General features: G+C 39.7%; 1 long non-coding RNA gene across 1 annotated transcript in view; it reads left to right on the forward strand.

Moving 5' to 3' along the window:
* Nucleotides 1–58: 58 nt before the first annotated feature.
* LOC140845228 (uncharacterized) overlaps nt 59–17,499 on the forward strand; it is a 28,480-nt gene continuing 11,039 nt past the window's right edge. The window contains exon 1 of the long non-coding RNA XR_012124002.1: nt 59–456. This is a non-coding gene — a long non-coding RNA (uncharacterized lncRNA). The remainder of the gene's footprint in view (nt 457–17,499) is intronic.

The following is a 17,499-nucleotide window of genomic DNA, read 5'->3' on the forward strand; positions in this document are numbered from 1 at the left end:
CCACGGTGGCTGTCCCCGTGTAGGCCTCTCCTGTTGGGTAAAGCTAATCACTTGGTTTCTATTGATTTCTTTTGCAGATGATAATGGAAATGCTCAAAGACTAAGTGGCCTCCAGGGGTAAGTCCTGTTTTATCGTGGACCTGACACAGGGAGTCATCCCACCCGTGGGTCAGTGAAGTGAGGTGGCTCTACTGACAATGAGGGGCCACGTCTGTCCTGAACCCTGACATGTGCCAAGCATGGGGCCTCACCCCTGCCACCCTCCTACGATGATGTACCCTTGAGTTTGGGCTCCCCAGGCAGACCTTGCAGACCACCCTCTTGTGCCAGAAGCACAAATGCACCCTGAAGGAACAGTGATCTTAAAGAGCTACATGGCCTCCAGGAGCTCCGCTTAGGGATATTCTTCAGCCTTAAAAAAGGCAGCAGTGGACAGACCTGAGGACAGCGTGCCAGGTGAGAAAGCCATCCCAAAAGGGCTAATACTGCACGGTTCCACATCTGTAAGATGTAAGATAGAACATTTAGAAATTACAAGTAGACACACAAGAATAAAATAAAATCTCATAGACCACAAAAAATAACCACGAATCTTATGACAAATGCCTGATAGAGACCCTATGAGTGTGTGAGCATGCATGACTGTGCACATGCACGTACACTGCATTTTAACAGGAGGCTAGTTATGTTCACTATCGTAGATGCTTCGCCTAAAGGCATGAGTTGCACCACATGTCCATCAGCCACCCCAATCCCCACATCTCTCCGCAGATTGGCTCTGCCGCCCCTCCTGCTTCCCACTCCCCAACCGCCGCAGCGTTGGGTGCAGCTGGGTGGCCAGTGGGCTCTGTGCTCCAGGAAGGAGTGTAGGCATAGTATGCCAGCGTGGAGCGCAAAACAGGAAGATCATTAAAGCAATAGTCACAGACCAAAAATACTAACCCTGAGATCTCATAAAGTTCACCTCCTTAGATGTACACAATAAAATCCATCAGTTCTGTGTGATTTTAAACCTTTGCTGCATAGTTTTTCTCTTTTCATAAAAAACTGGCTTTTACCTGGCTTCAGCTTTAAATCTGCCGTGATCCTGTGGCTAAGGCTGGTCCAAAAAAGATAAACCTACTAAAAACCCATTCACTTAAAGCACAGCATATGCTGTTCATTACAGTATTTTGACTCCTGCAAGTATGATATATGAATTTACTTGTGGGGTGGTTATCACATTGGCAAATTAACTGTAATAAAAGGCAACCTCCCAGTTAGTGGGACATAAGGTAAGGCAAAGGGCTTGTATTTAGGGGCTTCTGTTTCCTTGGGGTGTATTCTTTACTAATTAAATTAAATTCCTGCATTTCTTATGGCTCAGATAATTTCTTTTTTTATTCTACTCATCAATAGGAATTAATATTTGCAGATTACAAAATTTCAAGTTGACATGTACATACAGGTCTATTTCTGAGCTCATTTTCTGTTCCATCAGTCTGTCTGTGAACCAACATGGCCACACTGGGGTAACTGTGGCTTCACAAGTCTCCATATTGAGCAAATCTTCAGAAGTGTCTTAGCTGTTCTTGGCTCTTTGCCCCTTCCATAGAAATTTTCTTATTAGCTCATCAAATTTCACAGAAATCCCTATTGGGATTTTGATTAATACCACACTGGATCTATATAACACTTTGGGGGAAAATAACATCTTTATGATCTTGAGTCTTCTAGTCATGCATATATATCTCTATTTTAAGGCATTCTTTAGTGGTTTTCAAATAAGTTTCAAAATATTCTCCATAACAGTGTGGAAAATAATATTTTAGGTACATTTTTACTTAATTGCTAGAAGTACACCAAATATATTTTCATGAAATACCAAATAGCCAAGTGTCAAAATAGATATTTGGCTAAAGCCATTGTCAAAGCTGAATATCAGAAAGCTAAAAAATATCTGAAACATGCGGATAAACATAGCACCTTATCAGAAAATTTATTTTATGTAAAATACTTTTAAGTTTTACACTAAAAATTGTGATATCAAAATGTTGCTTGAAAATATAATGCAGAAACAGTCAGTGCTGAGAACTGGCAACGATGATGTTGCTCCCGCAGCCACTAACGCACCAGCTTGTAATGTTCTCATTTTCAAGCATGTGAGGGGAAAGGAGGGTATTTTGGAGGTATGTCATTTTCTTCTCTAAGACTTTCATCTGCATATTTTTAAATGTACCTATTGACTACATTTCTTCTCCTAGAGAAATTCTGAAGTGGAAAACTTGACAATAAACCTTTAATTCATCTTCTTGAGATGTGAAGAATTCCCAGTCATTTTTCTCAAAGATCTCATGGTTTAAAGGAAATTGAAGTAACTGGAAATTAAGTGCAGGTTTTAAAAATTATTTTGTTTAATGTAATGAGCGCTCCTGTTCCAAACAGTTCTATGATGATGTCCAGAGTGATTACATAAGCTCACACCCAGTGTTGTTGGTATAATTACGTTAAGTCTTAGGAACATTTTTTGGTTCAAAAATGACAATGTTCTCCTAAATTAATGCATTCCATTAATACTTACACTAACTTGCAGTTTTTTCCCTTCTTTATTTGGCTATTTGGAAGGTCTTAATCATTGCGTTTCTACGGAAAATTAGCTGTCTTTGTAGCCATCGTTAATTATGGCAGAATTTTACTCCAGCAATAATAAAGACACAGTCATGCTACAACCAACATTTCAATATGGAGAGAAGCTAAGATATTTACTCCAATTATGTATAGGATGTTTTCCTGTATTTGTGAACTAAATAGTTCAGTATGAGCAATAAAACCTAAGAACATGCTGTCTTTATATTGCTAGTGCTAACCTACATGTGTTATGCCAAATGCAGGTTCAAAGGTACAAGAAATAGCATTAAAGGGGGCATTTGGCCTTCCCACATGCAAAGACAGAGAGCAGGTCTGAGCCAGAAACAGAGGCTGAGGTTCAAGGTCCATGACAGTTGCTAGGTGACTCTTAATTGCTACTATAAATGGCATTTTTAAAATTAAGGTGTTATTGATATACACTCTCATGAAGGTTTCACATGAAAAAACAATGTGGTCACTACATTTACCCATATTATCAAGTCCCCCCTCTGGACCCCATTGCAGCCACTGTCCATCAGTGTAGTAAGATGCTACAGATTCCCGATTTGTCTTCTCTGAGCTACACTGTCTTCCCTGTGACCCCACACACACCATGTGCACCAATCATGATATCCCACAATCCCCTTCTCCCTCCCTCCCTCCCCCCCTCTCCTTCCCCCACCTCTCCCCTTTGGTAACCGCTAGTCCCTTCTTGGAGTCTGTGCGTTTGCTGCAGTTTTGTTTCTTTATTTTTGCTTTGTTGTTATACTCCACAAATGAGGGAAATCATTTGGCATTTGTCTTTCTCCACCTGGCTTATTTCACTGAGCATATCTTTCAGCTCCATCCATGTTGTTGCAAATTGCAGAATTTCTTTCTTTCTTATGGCTGAGTGGTATTCCATTGTGTATATGTACCACATCTTCTTTATCCATTCATCTACTGATGGACACTTAGGTTGCTTCCATATCTTACCTATTGTAAATAGTGCTGCAATAAACAAAGAGGTGCATATGTCTTTTTGAATCAGAAATTATATTCTCTGGATAAATTCCTAGGAGTGGAATTCCTGGGTCAAATAGTATTTCTATTTTGAGTTTTTTGAGGAACCTTCATACTGCTTTCCACAATGGTTGAACTAGCTTACATTCCCACTAGCACTGTAGGAGGGTTTCCCTTTCTCCGCATCCTCGCCAGCATTTGTTGTTTTTAGTCTTTTTGATGTTGGCCATCCTAACTGGTGTGAGGTGATATCTAATTGTGGGTTTAATTTGCATTTTCCAGATGATTAGCGACGTGGAGCATCTTTTCATGTGCCTGTTGGTCATTTGAATTTTTTCTTTGGAGAATTGTCTGTTCATATCCTCCACCAATTTTTTAATTGGGTTCTTTGCTTTTTGGGTGTTGAGGCATGTGAGTTCTTTATATATTTTATATGTTAACCCCTTATCGGATATGTCATTTACAAATATATTCTCCCATACTGTAAGATGCCTTTTGTTCTGATGATGGTGTCCTTTGTTGTACAGAAGCTTTTTAGTTTGACATAGTCCCATTTAAAAAATTTTTGCTTTTGTTTCCCTTGCCCAAGGAGATGTGTTCAGGAAAAAGTTGCTCATGTTTATATCTAAGAGAGTTTTGCCTATGTTGTCTTCTAAGAGTTTTATGGTTTCATTACTTCCATTCAGATCTCTGATCCATTTCAAGTTTGCTTTTGTGTATGCAGTTTGACAATAATCCAGTTTCATTCTCTTACATGTAGCTGTCCAGTTTTGCCAACACCAGGTGTTGAAGAGGCTGTCATTTCCCCATTGTATGTCCATGGCTCCTTTATCATATATTAATTGGCCATGTATGTGTGGGTTTATATCTGGGCTTTCTATTCTGTTCCATTGATCTATGGGTCGGTTCTTGTGCCAGTACAAAATTGTTTTGATTACTGTGGCTTTGTAGTAGAGCTTGAAGTTGGGGAGCATAATCCCCCCAGCTTTATCCTTCTTTCTCAGGATTGCTTTGGCTATTCAGGGTCTTTTGTGGTTCCATATGAATTTTGAACCATTTTCTCTAGTTCGTTGAAGAATGCTGTTGTTATTTTGATAGGGATTGCATTGAATCTGTAGATTGCTTTAGGCAGGATGGCCATTTTGACAATATTAATTCTTCCTATCCATGAGCACAGGATGTGTTTCCATTTATTGGTATCTTCTTTAATTACTTTCATGACTGTCTTGTAGTTTTCAGGGTATAGGTCTTTCACTTCCTTGGTTAGGTTTAGTCCTAGGTATATTATTCTTTTTGATTCAATTGTGAATGGAATTATTTTCCTTATTTCTCTTTCTGATAGTTCATCATTAGTGTATAGGAATGCAAAAGATTTCTGTGTATTAATTTTCTATCCAGTAACTTTGCTGAATTATCTAGTAGTTTTGGAGTGGATTCTTTAGGGTCTTTTATGTACAGTATCATGTCATCTGCAAACAGCGACAGTTTAACTTCTTCCTTACCAATCTGGATGCCTTTCATTTCTTTGTGTTGCCTGATTGCTGTGGCTAGGACCTCCAGTACTATGTTGACTAAAAGTTGGGGAGAGTGGGCATCCTTGTCTTGTTCCCACTCTTAGAGGAAAAGATTTCAGCTTCTTGCTGTTAAGTATGATGTTGGCTGTGGGTTTGTCATATATGACCTTTATAATGTTGAGGTACTTGCCCTCTATACCCATTTTGTTGAGAGTTTTTATCATGAATGGATGTTCAATGTTGTCGAATGCTTTTTCAGTATCAGTGGAGATGATTATGTGGTTTTTATCCTTCTTTTTGTTGATCTGGTGGATGATCATGGATTTTCAAATATTATACCATCCTTGCATCCCTAGAATAAATCCTACTTGATCATGATGGATGATCTTTTTGATGTATTTTTGAATTTGATTTGCTAATATTTTGTTGAGTATTTTTGCATGTATGTTCATCAGGGTTATTGGTCTGTAATTTTCTTTTTTTTTTTTGAGAGGGCATCTCTCATATTTATTGATCAATGGTTGTTAACAGTTAACAACAATAAAATTCTGTACAGGGGACTCAATGCACAATCATTAATCCACACCAAGTCTAATTCTCATCAGTCTTGGATCTTCTGAAGCACAATGAACAAGTTCTTAAATGGTGTACAAATTCTTACATAGTGAATAAGTTCTTACATGGTGAACAGTACAAGGACAGTCGTCACAGAAACTTTCAGTTTTGATCACGCTTTATGAACTATAAATAATCAGGTCAAATATGAATATTCATTTGATTTTTATACTTGATTTATATGTGAATCCCACATTTCTCCCTTATTATTATTATTATTATTATTATTAATAAAATGCTGAAGTGGTAGGTAGATGCAAGATAAAGGTAGAAAACATAGTTTAGTGCTGTAAGAAAGCAAATTTAGATGATCTGGTGTGTGCCTATAAGCTATGTATTAATCCAAGCTAGACAAGGGCAACAAAACATCCACGGATGCAGAAGATTTCTCTCAAAACAGGGGGGGTGAGGTTCTAAGCCTAACCTCTGTTGATCCCCAATTTATCACCTGATGGCCCCCCTGTGACTGTGCCTGTCTTAGGTTGTTCCTCCCTTGAGGAATCTTACCCGTCTCTGGCTAACCAGTCATCTTCTGGGGCCAGACAGGGAAATGTAAAGTTGGTGAGAGAGAAGCAATATTGTTTGAAGAGGTTAGCTTTTTACTTCTTTGCAGATTTATGCCCTGTGGGTTTTATGCCTGTAATTTTCTTATTTTGTGGTGTCATTGTCTGGTTTTGATATTAGAGTGCTGCTGGCCTCATTGAATGAGTTTGGAAGTATTCCCTCCTCTTCTACTTTTGGAAAACTTTAAGGAGGATGGATATTTGGTCTTCACTAAATGTTTGATAAAATTCAGCAGTGAAGCTGTTTGGTCCAGGAGTTTTGTTCTTAGGTAGTTTTTTGACAACCAATTCAGTTTCATTGCTGGTAATTGGTCTGTTCAGATTTTCTGTTTCTTCCTGGGTCAGCCTTGGAAGGTTGTATTTTTCTAGAAAGTTGCGCATTTCTTCTAGGTTATCCAGTATGTTAGCATATAATTTTTCATAGTATTCTCTAATAATTCTTTGTATTCCTGTGGTGTCCATAGTGATTTTTCCTTTTTCATTTCTGGTTCTGTTTATTTGTATAGACTGTCTTTTTTTCTTGACAAGTCTGGCTAGGAGTTTATCTATTTTATTTATTTTCTCAAAGAACCAGCTCCTGCTTTCATTGATTCTTTCTATTGTTGTATTTTCTTGATTTTATTTATTTCTGCTCTAATCTTTATTATGTTCCTCCTTCTACTGACTTTGGGCCTCATTTGTTCTTCTAATTCTAGTTTTGTTAATTGGGAGTTTAGACTGTTCATATGGCATTGTTCTTCTTTCCTGAGGTAGGCCTGTATTGCAATATACTTCCCTCCTAGCACAGTCTTTGCTACTTCCCACAGATTTTGCAGTGTTCAATTATTGTTGTCATTTGTCTCCATATATTGCTTGATCTCTGTTTTTATTTGGTCATTGATCCATTGATTATTTAGGAGCATGTTGTTAAGCCTCCGTGTGTTTGTGGGCTTTTTTGTTTTGTGTAATTTATTTCTAGTTTCATACCTTTGTGGTTTGAGAATCTGGTTGGTACAATTTCAGTCTTTTTGAATTTGCTGAGGCTCTTTTTGTGGCCTAGAATATGATCTATTCTTGAAAATGTTCCATTTGCACTTGAGAAGAATGTGTATCCTGTTGCTTTTGGATGGAGTGTTTTATAGATGTCTGTTAAGGAACATAATAAAGATTAGAGCAGAAATAAATAAAATCAAGAAAATACAACAATAGAAAGAATCAATGAAAGCAGGAGCTGGTTCTTTGAGAAAATAAATAATATGTTGTTCAGTGCCTCTGTCTCCTTACTTATTTTCTGTCTGGTTGATTTGTTTTTGGAGTGAGTGGTGTGTTGCAGTCTCCTAAAATGAATACATTGCATTCTGTTTCCCCCTTTATTTCTGTTAGTATTTGTTTCACATATGTAGGTACTACTACTATGTTGGATGCCTAGATATTTATAATGGTTATATCCTCTTGTTGGACTGACCCCTTTATCATTATGTAATGTCCTTCTTTGTCTCGTTACTTACTTTGTTTTGAAGTCTATTTTGTCTGATACACGTTCTGCCACTCCTGCTTTTTTCTCCCTATTAGTTGCATAAAATATAATTTTCTATCCCTTTACTTTCAGTCTGTATATGTCCCTGGGTTTGAAGTGAGCCTCTTGTAGGCAGCATATAGACAGGTCTTGTTTTTTTATCCATTCAATGACTCTGTGTCTCTTGTTTGGTGCATTCAGACCATTTACATTTAGGGTGATTATCCATAGGTATGTACTTATTGCCATTGCAGGCTTTAGATTCATGGTTCAACTTAACTCGCTTAGTTTGCTATTACAAACACAATCTAAAGGTTCTTTTTTTCCCTCCTTTTTCTTCCTCCTCCAGTCTTTATATAGTAGGTATCATATAGTATACTCTTTATCTATCCCTTGACTGACTTTGTGGGTAGTTGATTTGATTTTGCATCTGCTTAGTAATTAATTGGTCTATATTCTTTACTATGGTTTTATTTCCTCTGGTGACAGCTCTTTAGCTTTAGGAACACTTCCATCTAGAGCATTCCCTCCAACATGCACTGTAGAGACAGTTTGTGGAAAGTAAATTCTCTCAGCTTTTGCTTATCTGAAAATTGTTTCATCACTCCTTCAAATTTAAATGATTATTTAAATTTATCAGATAGAGTATTCTTGGTTCAAGGCCCTTCTGCTTCACTGCATTAAATATAACATGCCTTTCTCTTCTGGCCTATAAGGTTTCTGTTGAGAAGTCTGATGATAGCCTGATTGGTTTTCCTTTGTATGTGATCTTTTTTCTCTCTCTGGTTGCTTTTAAAAGTCTGTCCTTTTCCTTGATCTTTGACACTTTATTATATGCCTTGGTGTTATCTTCCTAAGGTCCCTTATGTTGAGGGATCTGTGCACCTCCATGCCCTGAAAGACTATCTCCTTCCCCAGATTGGGGGAATTTTCAGCAATTATCTCCTCAAAAACACTTTCTATCCTTTTTTCTCTTCCTTCTTCTTCTGGTGCCCCTATAATGTGATCATTGTTCCATTTGGGTTGGTTGCACAGTTCTCTTATTATTCTTTCATTCCTAAAGATTCTTTTTTCTCTCTGTACCTCAGCTTCTTTGTATTCCTGTTCTCTAATTTCTACTTCATTTACTGTCTCCTCTACCTCATCTAGTCTGCTTTTAAACTCCTCCACTGTATGTTTCATTTCAGATGCTATATTTTTTCAACATTTCTGTCTCTTCTTGAAGTCCTCCCTCAGATCTTGAATATTTTTCTGTAACTCTATGGGTATGTTTATGATATTTATTTTGAAATCTTTATCAAGAAGATTGGTGATTTCAGTTTCACTCAGCCCTCTTTCTGATGTTTGTTGTATTATGGTTTGTAGAAGATTCTTCTGTTGTTTCATATTTCTAATGCTTACTATGGAATTATAACTTTGTGTATGTGATGTCTTGTAGTGCCCAGAAGCTCTGCCTTCTCTGGATCTGCTGAGCACCTGGAGCAATGGTGGGGGTTGCAGGTGAGCGGCACCAGTGCCTGTTGGGAGGAAAGAGGTCTTTCCTGCTTCCCAACTGCAGTGCTTTCCTCCATTGTCAGATCCAGTGGGGGACTGAGTGCAGGGAGGAGCCTCTGCATTATGCCTCTGTAGCTGCTGTAGGCAGGACCGCTCTCCAACTGACCTGGAGCAATGGCAGGGGCAGCAGCTGTGCAGACTGATACCTGGTGGGAGGAAAGATAGGCAGGCTGCATATCTCAATGCAGTACATCAGGGCTGCATTGCCAGCCAGGGGAATGAAGCCCTGAAGCTCCTGAATGTTCCCAACCTGATGGGCTGAGTGTGCAGGGACAAATTTTGTCCATCTTTTCTTTCTCCTGAGCAGCAAGCCCTGTATAATCCTTGCCCCTTTAGTACACCTTTCACTGTTGGGAAGTCTTTCAAAATTCCTAACTTTCTTTTGTCCCAGAGTGTCTAGTTGTGGGTACCTGTTTTCCGTAAGTGGCTGGAATCTCATTCTCTCGAAGTATTCCACCTGTCTTTGCTTTCCAAACCCTCTAATCTCTAGATCACCATGTAATGTGGGTTCGTGCTTCTGGAGGAGATCTCCAGGGGTGGGTGTTTAACAGTCCTGGGCTTTTCCTCCCTAACCCTGCTCCATTTCTCTTCCTCCCACCTATGAGCTGGGGTGGAGGGAAGTCTTGGTTCCTGCTGGATCATGGCTTTGCTACTTTACCCTTTTCTGTGAGGTCTTCTCTTTTTCCCAGGTGTGGGCAGTCTGTACCATTCTTCAGGTCACTCTTTCAGGATTAGTTGTATTTGCTATACTTTTGTGTTATATGTGCTTTTGGGAGAAGGTTTCTTCCTCACTTCTCATACTGCCATCTTTTTTTCCATAATCCTATTTTTAGTTTTTTGAGGAGCCTCCACACTGTTCTCCACAGTGGCTGCACTGGTTACACTCCCACCTGCAGTGTAGAAGGGCTCCCTTTCCCTGGATCCTCACTAACACTTATTATTTCTTGTCTTCACGATGAGCATTAGGACTGGTGTGAGGTGGTGTCTCACTGTGGCTTGATTAACATTTCCCTGAGATCTTTCTTCTTTTTCAATGTAGAAGTTATAGCTATAAATTTCCTCTGAGCACTGCCATTTTTTTATCTCATAAGTTTTGGTATATTGTTCATTTTTCCATTCATCTCCAGTACTTTCTCATTTCCCTTGTGATTTCTTCTTTGACCCATTGGTTGTTTAAGTCTATGCTGTTTACCACATATTTGTGAATTTTACAGTTTTCCTTTCATTATTGATTCTATCTTCATTTCATTGTGATCAGATCTTTGTATGATTCCAGTTCTCCTAATTTATTGAGACTTGTTTTGTGCTCTATCCTTGAGAATGCTTTGTGTGCAGTTGAGAAGTCTGTGTCTTGTCGTTGAGTGGAGTGTTCATGTGTTTGCACATAGTGGCTCAGATCCATCAAGTCCTCTCTTCCTACTGGTCTTCTGTCTACACCATCTGTCCATCCTTGTATTTGGTGTATGGAAGTGAAGCTCTGGCTGTTTATGTGTAACAGCTTCTCACCCTTCCTCGCTATGAGTGCTTGCTTCATATATTCTGGGCTCTGTTGTTTAATGTATGTGTTAATATATAGTGATTGTTTTTTTGTCACTTTTAGCAGTCTTTTAGTTAAAGTCTATTTTGCCCAATGTTAGTATATCCCCTGGCTCCCTCCTGGTTTCCATTTGTGTGGAATATTGTTCCACTTCATTCCACTTGTGTTTTAGATCTCAAGGGAATCTCATATAGACTACATACAGTTGGATCATGATTTTTGATCCATTCCACTCATCTCTGCCTTTTGATTAGAGAGTTTAAAGTAATTGCTGATGAGAAACAGCTCACTCCTGCCTTTCTGGTGTTTGCTCTCTATGTGTCTCATGCCTTTTTTCCCCTTATGACCTCTTTACTGCCTTCTTTTGTGATTAGTTAATCCTTTTTATAGTAACTATTTGAGTCCCTTTTCATTTCCTTTTGTGTGTATATTTTTAAAGATATTTTCTTTGTGGTTACCATGGGGATGATGTTTAACATCCTAAATTTAAAACAATCTATTTTGAGTTGTCACCAATTCATATTCAAAAGCACACAGAACTGCTCCTATAAATTCTGTCCTCCTGTTTATGTTGCTGTTACAAAATATATCCTTATGCCTTTGTGCCCAATAATACGGGCCATAAACTTAACAAAAACCCTCCTGTACTCACACCTGATTGTGTACCTGCCCACATGTACCCTCACTGGGAGGCTTCACATCTGTCTCAGCCGGAGGATGCGCTTTGGCATTGCTGTAGGGCAGCCTAGTGGAACTAACTCCCACAGAGTTTGTTTCTCTGGGAGTATCTTATTTCCCCTCATTTTTAATAGAAAGTTTTGCCAGATACAGAATTTTCTGCTGATAGCTTTTTTCTTTCAGCACTTAAATATGTCAACCCCCATCTTTTGGCCTCAAGGTTTCTGATGAGAAGTTGGCTGTTGATCTTTTGAGGGTGCCTTGGATGGCCATCTCTTGTGGCTGTAACGTCCTCTATCTTCATCTGCACAGTTCATTATAATGTGTCTCACAGATCTCTCTGAGTCCATTGACCAGCTGGATCTGTGGGTTCATGTCTTTCATCAAATTAAGGACATCTGTGGCCATCAATTCTTCAAGTGTCCTTTTAGCCCCTTCCCCTCTCTCTGCCCCTCCTTACAGGAACCACCCCGCCATACACATTGGTTCCTCAGTGATGCTTCTCCAGGGCTCTGGGTTCTGTTCACCTTCCTTCATTCTCTTTTCTTTCTGCACCTTTGGACTCTCAGATGCTCACTGTCTTAGACTTCATTTGCTGATTGAGTCTTCTGTTTGCTCAAACCTGTTGTTGAACCTCTTAGTGAAGTTCCCACTTTGGTTACTGTATTTTGCCCCAGTATTCTTTCCCAAACAGTTATTTCAAAGACTGCACTCCCTGTTGATTTGTTCACTGAAGTCTTTGATCCTCAACTTGTGGTCTGCCAGAGTTTTGACAGAGATTTCTTGGAATCTCAGGAATTTAGAAAACAAACAAGAACAGAGAGAAGGAGACAAAGACCGAGAGACAGGGACAGAGAGTGGGAGACACAGACAGATATATTGAAAACCCATCGAAGGCATTCTCATTTCTGTTAGCTTGGATCTCTAGCATTGTTTTTGGTTCTCTTAGAACTATTATCTTCTGCTTACATTGCCCATCTCTGCTTGGCTGTGTCTGTTTATCCATCAGAATCCATAGCATGCTGATCACTGTTGTTTTAGATTCTCTTTCTGATAATTCCAAAGTCCCTGCTATGTCTGGTTCTGATGCTTGTTTTGTCTCTGTGTGTTTTTGCCTTGCAGTGTGCTTTGTGATCATTTCTAGAAACCTGGACATGGTTACTGGATCACTGGAACTGGCCTTTAGTGACACAACAAGGCTTGGGGAGGGATGTGCTTACATTACGGGGATGAGGTCTCAGTCATTTAGTGCCTCTGGGCTGTGATCTTCATGGTGCTTCTCAGCTTTTGTCCTTCCCTTAGGGCGACAGGGGAACTAGTTATACAGGGTCCACCTGACCTCCCCTGCCATCCCACAGGATTCAAACTGGTTCCTTCTCCTGCTTCTGCTGGGAGCACAGAGGGATTTTTCCTGTATATTCACTGTGGGAAACTGCTAGTTCCTGGAGGTAAAGCTCACAATATTGCAGGAGCTGTAGTCTGGTATCCCAGAGTTTTTGACTCATAGACTTATCTGCAGTCAGCTGCACTTGGTCAATCATGGTTCAGGCTTCCTCCCTGGTGCTGGTGGTTTCTGCCTGTAAGTCTGCTCAGGTAAGTGGATACCTCCATGTTCAGTGCTTGTCTGGGTCTCCAGTCTTGGGAGCAGTGATTTGTCCTGTGTCTCCACCCTTTCCATGGATCCAAGAAGAGTTGCTGATTTTTTAGTCTGCCCAGCTTTTTATTTGTTGTTAGGATAAAGTGGTGAATTTAGAGCAGAACTGGAAACAAGTTTCCAGTTGCCTTTCTGTAAAAATAGACTCAATTTTGCCTTGGAAGACATTTTCACTAGAGAGCACGCTGGGTTGACAGCTTTTTTTCTTTCATTACTTGCTTTCCATTTAATGAAACATCAGCCAATAATTGAATGATTCCCCATATTTAATGTGCTTTGTTTCTCTTGTTACTTTTGAGATTAGTCTACATGTTTGGCTTCCCCAGTTTGTCCATGACACTCAGAGTCTATAAAACATCCTGACTGTAGAGCTGTGTCTTTGATGAGATGGAAAACCTCAGCCATCATTTCTTCAGATGCCTTTTCTGTCCCATTCTTCAGTCATGTGCCTAAGATTGTTGTCACCCACCAGGTCCCTCAGGCTGTGCTTTCTGTCCTCATCTCTTTGTCATCCCCATTTCTCCACGAACATGTTTCATTTCCTGAGGATAGTAATAACCACTACTTTAGACTCTCTGCCTGTGAGTGCCACCACCTAGGTCATCTCAGGCTCTGTATTAGTTACTCTCTCTTCTGTGGAGGATGTGTTCCATCTCCCTGGGCTTTTTGTTTGTGTGTCTTCAGATAAGGTTATTTTGGAGATCCTGGGTATTCCAGACTGTAAGCTGTGAAGATGCAGGATTCTGCTCATTTTCTCTGTGCTGATGCTGGTTTCAGCTGGGAGGATCATGGAGCCACAGAACGAGTCTTGGCTGAGATGTTCTCTCTTTAGCAAATGTTCTTGGAGTCTGCCCCACATATGTGGCTCAGATACACACAGGAGTGGTGGCCCGCTCTGATTGCCCTCCTGGAGTTCCCTCTGTCACCAGAGGTCACAGTTTCCCCGGGTTCTGCTGTCTAGTTGGCAAAGAGCAGGGTCTTCCCACCAGCCTCTGGGGGCCCGTGCACCCCACTCAGTGTGTGGAACCCCACCCCAATGGCTAGGAATGAGGGCCTGAGGTGCAGTATCATTCCCTGGTGTGGCTCCCCAGACAGTAGGCCTCTCACCCTGGGCCTCAAGCAGCTTCTTTTGTATGTTGTCTGCATGTGACAGTTGCTTCCTGCAGGCATGTTGCTCCAATAAGATTTTATTAGCCATTATTGATGACATTGGGTGGCTGTGGCCAGGAAATCTATGTTACTTTGTTTGGCTCATAGTATATTGCCCTCCAGCCTGAGCACATTCTGCTTTTTCTGCAGAATATCCCATAAAAGAGCTTTGTAGTTTCTGCACATTCACCTTTTCTTTAAAATTTTCTGAGGTGCTATTCACCTTTTTCTTTAAAATATTCTGAGGCCTTTTATGTTTTCAGATCTTATCAAGAGCAGTAGCACCCTTCTACCCACTCTGCTCTTCCCATGTTTCCTAATTAGTCATTGTTGCTAGTTTGTAGGCATACTAGTGACTCTTAAAAATTTATTTTACATGTGGCCACTTTCTCCAAAATTTACCTTAATTATTTTAACTGGATTTCTTTTTCATTTTTTTAGCCTCTGAAAATAATGACTGTGTTTCATCATTTTCAGTTCCCTTTTTATTGGAATACCCTGTCTTCCTTCCTACCCTTCCTGACATCACCGGCCCTTCCACTACTGGCCACATGTTCTTTTGCCAGGGTCGTGCCTGACCTCCTGGAAGAGGAGATGATGTTTGGAGGAGGCCATTGGGACCAGAGCTGAATTGAGACCCATTTTTTTCTTCTCCAACTTGACTCATATTAGGTCAGCCAAAATGGCTATAAAGCAACACCCAAATGAAAAGCCTGGGAAGGTTTTACATGAAAAAAGTAAGAAAGGCTTTGTTAGAAACATCTTCTTAGAACAGAAAAGGTGGAATTAATTTCTAGAGTCAGGTTTTGGTTTTGTTAAGGACAAACTGGAGTAATATTTTATTTGCAAATTCTTCAGTTGAAGTACAATGGAAACAATCTAACTTTTCTTGCTTAAACTACAAAGTGAAGCAGAGAAGTGAAGAAGTCAGAGAGAACCTGTATTAAAATTTGCCCTGCATTATGCTGGTAAATAAAGGGCAAAGTGGCGGGGTTTTTTTGCTTGAATTACCTAAAAACTTACTTTTACCTTCTACTCCTCTTTTCTGAGGTAAACAGTGGCTAGAAAAGGAAAATTGAGTCCTTGTTTTTTTGAAAGAAATACTTAACATCTTTTAAAAAAGAAAGCAGTAGAGAATAGGAAAAGATTCTAAAGAGGCATTTCACAGAACTACATACAGTCAATATACATATGGAAATAATATGACTCACTAGCAGTGTGGAAAATAAAAATTAAAGGAGTGACTATATGATTTTCTTGATCTACTGGATTAGCAAAAAAAAATGTTTAGTTGATTCCAACATTAATAAGCCTGTAGTGAAATAAATGTTCTTATCTGATATTGGAAGGGTGTCGCAGATAACACAGCCATCCTCAGGCCTACATCCCTCTGTAACTCAACACCTGTTACTCATGGCCCTGGTCTGTGCCTAGTAAAAGCTCAGGTGTGCAGCTGGAGGCAGCCCCAGGTCCCAGCACAGTGCCAGCAGGGACCTGGAAGGTGTGTGGTTGGAGTCGCCCTGACCCTGCACCTCTCCCGGTACCTGTAGAATGTGCTCAGGCTGGAGGGCAATATTCTGTGCGCCAAGCAAAGTGACATAGACCTCCTGGCCACGGCCACCCAATGTCATCAACCCAGCCTGTCTGCTGATACACAGGCCAGCCAGCCAGGCCCGCCCAGACACAAGTGCTTATCTCACATTATTTGATGTCAGGCATGTGGTTATTTGTTACACAGCATTATTGGGGAGGAGATAGCTGAACGAGAAGGCAATGGGCTTGACCCATCAGGATGTTTAAAATGCGCAACCTCTGACCTGGCAATTATATTTCTAGGAAAAGAGAGAAGTAAAGATGAGCTGACAGGCTTGCAAGAAGATATGCACAGAAGCATTATTTGTTTCAGAAAAATTGTTTATATATTCCAAATTTCTATCAGTAAAGAATGGTTACATAAATTAAGATATGTCTGAATAAGAGAACATTATGTAGCTGTTCAAAAGAATAAAGCATATTATATAATTGATACAGAAAAATGTTTATAATATCTTGAATAAAACAAACTGTTGCCACTCAGTAGGCATAATATAAAAGCATTTTGTTTTTAAAAATTTAGAGATGTAAAAATATAGAAAAAGGTCTGGATGGAAAAAATACATTTTAAATTCTGAGAAGTTGCATTTAGGGGAGTGACTGTGTGTACAATTAGTGTTTTTATTATGATCGTGAATTACTATTGCACTTCAAAGCAAATGAGAAAAATAACTACTAGCTTTTTTGCCGTTGATTTTTATTTTATATTCTTTTTTCAGTCTCATTGAGCTGTAAATTGACATACAGCACTGTATAAGTTTAAGGTATACAGTGTAATGAATTTATATACATAAATTGTGAAATGCTAACACAATAAATTTAGTTAACATCCAGCATCTCAAAAAAATTTTTTTTCCATGTGATGAGCACTTCTAGGATCTTCTTCTTTCTGAACAACACTCAAATATACCACACAGCAGTTTTAGCTGTGGTCATCATGCTGTGTGGTGCACCCCTACACCTGGGGGGGGGTGTTTTCTGACCCCCTCCCTCCAGTTCCCCAGCTGACTCCCACCCTTTACCATAGGTAACCACAAATATGATCTCATTTTCTATGAGTTTGATTTTTTTTAATCCCACATATAAGTGAGATCATACAGTATGTATCTTTCTCTGGCTTATTTCACTTGGCATAATGCCCTTAAGGTTCATCCATGTTGTTCCAAACAGCAGGACTTCCTCCTTTTTTATGGATGAATAGTATTCCATTGTATGTATGTACCACCTCATCTTTATCAGTTCATCTGTGGATAGACACTCCAGGTCTTGGCTATTCTGAGTAATGCTGAGTGAACACAGAGGTGCAGAGATCTCTTTGACATAATGGTTTATGGGTTTCCTTTGTGTAAATACTCAGAAATAGAATTGCTGGGTTATATGGTATTTCTACTTTTAATTTTAGCAGGAAACTCCATATGCTGTCCACAGAGGCTGCACCAGTTTATATTCCCACCTGTAGCATAGAAGGGCTCCCCTTGCCCCACATCCTTGCCAGCACTTGTTTCTTGTCTTTTGGATAGTGGCCATTCTGACAAGTG

This window comes from Manis javanica, chromosome 2 (genome assembly GCF_040802235.1).
Source record: "Manis javanica isolate MJ-LG chromosome 2, MJ_LKY, whole genome shotgun sequence".
NCBI classification, from domain to species: Eukaryota; Metazoa; Chordata; class Mammalia; order Pholidota; family Manidae; genus Manis; species Manis javanica.